Source organism: Schistocerca gregaria, unplaced genomic scaffold, assembly GCF_023897955.1.
Source record: "Schistocerca gregaria isolate iqSchGreg1 unplaced genomic scaffold, iqSchGreg1.2 ptg000294l, whole genome shotgun sequence".
Classification (NCBI taxonomy): Eukaryota; Metazoa; Arthropoda; class Insecta; order Orthoptera; family Acrididae; genus Schistocerca; species Schistocerca gregaria.
Window position 1 is genome coordinate 217236 of NW_026061782.1, and position 5537 is coordinate 222772.

The following is a 5537-nucleotide window of genomic DNA, read 5'->3' on the forward strand; positions in this document are numbered from 1 at the left end:
TCATTAGTTGTGTTTCTTAAGAGAGTCATCGTTTCTCCTGACAGGAGTAAATCTAGTTTATTTATACAATGCACCTGGTAACGAGTCATTGACTGCCTTCCGAGAGTCATTCTCACTCGTCCCATGTGGTCTCACCGTTTCATACTTTTTGATAATGTGGCCAGTCTACCAGAAGCTAGTTGTGATTTGTGGTGTAACATAAGAAACTCATCGTTACTTCACCTCAGTGATCAATCTAATTTACTGATGCAATATTCCTGGTGTCGAGACATTGGCTACCTTAACAGAGTCACACTTACTCGTACCAGCTGCTCAAATAATTTTACATTTGTTGTGAATATGTGGCCAGTGTGCCCGAACCGATATGTCACTAGTTGGGTATCTACAGGCAGTCATCGTTACTAATGCCACGGTTTACCTGAGTTTACTAATGCAATACTCCAGGTGACGAAACTTTGACAACCTTAAGAGAGTTATTTACTCATCCCAGTTTCTCACCCAGTTTCACATTCACTGTTACTGTGGCCAGTCTTTCAGTAGCGATATGTCACTAGGTGTGTATCTTTAGAGATTCATCGTTTCTTCTGACAGGAGTAACTCTAGTTTATTGATACAATGCAAATGGTGACGATTCGTTGATCACCTTACGAGAATCATTCTCATTGGTCCCATTTGGACACCCCGTTTCATACTTTTAGTTAATGTTTCCAGTCTAGCAGAAGCTAGATGTGACTAGTTGTGTAACATAAGACACTCGTCGTTACTTCTTCTCAGTGATCACCCTAATTTACGGATGCAATATTCCTGTTGTCGAGGCATTGGCTACATTAACAGAGTCATACTTACTCGTTCCAGTTGCTAAATTAATTTTACATGTTTTTTGATATTGTGGCCAGTCTGCCCGAACAGCTATGTAACTAGTCCTGTATCTTAAGGCAGTCATCGTTACTAATCGCAGTGTCTACCTGAGTTTCGTGATGCAATACCCCAGGTGAAGAAGCATTGACAACCTTAAGAGAGTCATAGTTACTCGTTCCAGTTTCTCACCCAGTTTCACAATTTTCGTTACTGTGGCCAGTCTTTCAGTAGCGATAAGTCAATAGTTGTGTGTCTTCAGAGAGTCATCGTTTTTCCTGACAAGAGTAACTCTAGTTTATTTATACATTGCACCTGGTGACGAATCATTGACTACGTTACGAGAGTCATTCTCGCTCGTCCCATTTGGACTCCCCGTTTCATACTTTTAGTTAATGTGGCCAGTCTACCAGAAGCTAGATGCGACAAGTTGTGTAACATAAGACACTCACCTTAAGAGAGTCATAGTTACTCGTCCCAGTTTCTCACCCAGCTTCACAATTTTCGTTACTGTGGCCAGCCTTTCAGTAGCGATATGTCACTAGTTGTGTTTCTAAAGAAAGTCATCGTTTCTCCTCACAGGGGTATCTCTAGTTTATTGATACAATGCACCTGGTGACGAGTCATTGACTACCCTACGAGAGTCATTCTCACTCGTCCCTTTTGGTCTCCTCTTTTCATACTTGTAATTAATGTGGCCAGTCTACCAGAAGCTAGATGTGACTAGTTGTGTAACATAAGACACTCATCGTTACTTCTCCTCAGTGATCACTCTAATTTACTGATGCAATATTCCTGGTGTCGAGGCATTGGCTACCATAACGGAGTCATACTTACTCGTACCAGTTGCTCAAATAATTTTACATTTTTTGTTAATATGTGGCCAGTGTGCCCGAACCGATATGTCACTAGATGGGTATCCACAGGCAGTCATCGTTACTAATGCCATGGTTTACCTGAGTTTCTGATGCAACACTCTAGGTGACGAACCACTGACAACCTTAAGAGAGTTATTTACTCATCTCAGTTTCTCACCCAGTTTCACAATTTTCGCTACTGTTTCCAGTCTTTCAGAAGCGATATGTCACTAGTTGTGTTTCTTAAGAGAGTCATCGTTTCTCCTGACAGAAGTTACTCTAGTTTATTGATACAATGCACCTGGGGACGAGTCATTGGCTACCTTACGAGAGTCATTCTCACTCACCCATTTGGTCTCACCGTTTCCTACTTTTAGTTAATGTGGCCAGTCTACCAGAAGCTAGATGTGACTTGTTGTGTAACATAAGACACTCATCGTTACTTCACCTCAGTGATCACGCTAATTTACTGATGCAATATTCCTGGTGTCGAGGCATTGGCTACCTTAACAGAGTGCTACTTACTCGTACCAGCTGCTCAAATAATTTTACATTTGTTGTGAATATGTGGCCAGTGTGCCCGAACCGATATGTCACTAGTTGCGTGTCTACAGGCAGTCATCGTTACTAATGCCACGGTTAACTGAGTTTACTGATGCAATATTCTATGTGACGAAGCATTGACAACCTTAAGAGAGTCATAGTTACTCGTCCCAGTTTCTCACCCAGTTTCACAATTTTCGTTACTGTGGCCAGTCTTTCAGAAACGATATGTCAATAGTTGTGTATCTTAAGAGAGTCATCGTTTCTCCTGACAGAAGTTACTCTAGTTTATTGTTACAATGCACCTGGTGATAAGTCATTGACTACCTTACGAGAGTCATTCTCACTCGTCCCATTTGGTCTCACCGTTTCATACTTTTAGTTAATGTGGCCAGTCTACCAAAAGCTAGATGTGACTTGTTGTGTAACATAAGACACTCATCGTTAGTTCTCCTCAGTGATCACTCTAATTTACTGATGCAATATTCCTGGTGTCGATTTATTGGCTACCTTAACAGTGTCATACATACTCGTACCAGTTGCACAAGTAATTTTACATGTATTTTGATATTGTGGCCAGTCTGCCCGAACAGCTACGTCACTAGTTCTGCATCTGAAGGCAGTCATCGTTACTAATCGCAGGGTCTACCTGAGTTTAATGACGCAATACTCCAGGTGACGAAGCATTGACAACCTTAAGAGAGTCATAGTTACCTGTCCTAGTTCCTCACCCAGTTTTACATTTTTTGTTACTGTGGCCAGTCATTCAGAAGCGATATGTCATTAGTTGTGTTTCTTAAGAGAGTCATCGTTTCTCCTGACAGGAGAAAATCTAGTTTATTTAGACAAAGCACCTGGTGACGAGTCATTGGACTACCTTACGAGAGTCATTCTCACTCGTCCCAGTTCCTCTCTCCGTTTTATACACTTAGTTACTGTGGCCAGTCTACCAGAAGCTAGATGTGACTAGTTGTGTAACATAAGACATTCATCGTTACTTCTCCTCAGTGATCAATCTAATTTACTGATGCAGTATTTCTGGTGGCGAGGCATGGCTACCTTAACAGAGTCATACTCACTCGTACCAGTTGCTCAAATAATTTTACATTTTTTGTGATATTGTGGCCTCTCTGACCGAAACCATATGTCACTAGTTGGGTGTCTACAGGCAGTCATCGTTACTAATGCCATGGTTTACCTGAGTTTCTGATGCAACACTCTAGGTGACGAAGCACTGACAACCTAAAGAGAGTTATTTACTCATCCCAGTTTCTCACCCAGTTTCACAATTTTCGTTACTGTTTCCAGTCTTTCAGAAGCGATATGTCACTAGTTGTGTTTCTTAAGAGAGTCATCGTTTCTCCTGACAGAAGTAACTCTAGTTTATTGATACAATGCACCTGGTGACGAGTCATTGGCTACCTTACGAGAGTCATTCTCACTCACCCATTTGGTCTCACCGTTTCCTACTTTTAGTTAATGTGGCCAGTCTACCAGAAGCTAGATGTGACTTGTTGTGTAACATAAGACACTCATCGTTACTTCACCTCAGTGATCACTCTAATTTACTGATGCAATATTCCTGGTGTCGAGGTACTGGCTACCTTAACAGAGTGCTACTTACTCGCACCAGCTGCTCAAATAATTTTACATTTGTTGTGAATATGTGGCCAGTGTGCCCGAACCGATATGTCACTAGTTGGGTATCTACAGGCAGTCATCGTTACTAATGCCACGGTTTACCTGTGTTTACTGATACAATATTCTAGGTGACGAAGCATTGACAACCTTAAGAGAGTGATAGTTACTCGTCCCAGTTTCTCACCCAGTTTCACAATTTTCGTTACTGTGGCCAGTCTTTCAGAAACGATATGTCATTAGTTGTGTTTCTTAAGAGTGTCATCGTTTCTCCTAACAGGAGTAAATCTAGTTTATTGAGACAATCCACCTTGTGCCGAGTCCTTGACTACCTTCCGAGAGTCATTCTCACTCGTCCCATTTGGTCTCACCGTTTCATACTTTTAGATAATGTGGCCAGTCTAACAGAAGCTAGTTGTGACTTGTTGTGTAACATAAGAAACTCATCGTTACTTCACCTCAGTGATCACTCTAATTTACAGATGCATTATTCCTGGTGTCGAGGAATTGGCTACCTTAACAGAGGCATACTTACTCGCACCAGTTGCTCAAATAATTTTACATTTTTTGTGAATATGTGGCCAGTGTAACCGAACCGATATGTCACTAGTTTGGTATCTACAGGCAGTCATCGTTACTATTGGCAGTGTTTACCTGAGTTTACTGATGCAATACTCCACGTGACGAAGCATTGACAACTTTAAGAGAGTCATAGTTACTCGGCCCACGTTCTCACCCAGTTTCACATTTTTCGTTACTGTGGCCAGTATTTCAGAAGCGATATGTCAATAGTTGTGTATCTTAAGAGAGTCATGGTTTTTCTCACAGGAGTAACTGTAGTTCATTGTTACAATGCACCTGGTGATAAGTCATTGGCTACCTTACGAGAGTCATTCTCACTCACCCATTTGGTCTCACCGTTTCCTACTTTTAGTTAATGTGGCCAGTCTACCAGAAGCTAGATGTGACTTGTTGTGTAACATAAGACACTCATCGTTACTTCACCTCAGTGATCACTCTAATTTACTGATGCAATATTCCTGGTGTCGAGGCATTGGCTACCTTAACAGAGTGCTACTTACTCGTACCAGCTGCTCAAATAATTTAACATTTGTTGTGAATATGTGGCCAGTGTGCCCGAACCGATATGTCACTAGTTGGGTATCTACAGGCAGTCATCGTTACTATTGCCACGGTTTACCTGTGTTTACTGATGCAATATTCTAGGTGACGAAGCATTGACAACCTTAAGAGAGTGATAGTTACTCGTCCCAGTTTCTCACCCAGTTTCACAATTTTCGTTACTGTGGCCAGTCTTTCAGAAACGATATGTCATTAGTTGTGTTTCTTAAGAGTGTCATCGTTTCTCCTAACAGGAGTAAATCTAGTTTATTGAGACAATCCACCTTGTGCCGTGTCCTTGACTACCTTCCGAGAGTCATTCTCACTCGTCCCATTTGGTCTCACAGTTTCATACTTTTAGATAATGTGGCCAGTCTACCAGAAGCTAGTTGTGACTTGTTGTGTAACATAAGAAACTCATCGATACTTCACCTCAGTGATCACTCTAATTTACAGATGCATTATTCCTGGTGTCGAGGAATTGGCTACCTTAACAGAGGCATACTTACTCGCACCAGTTGC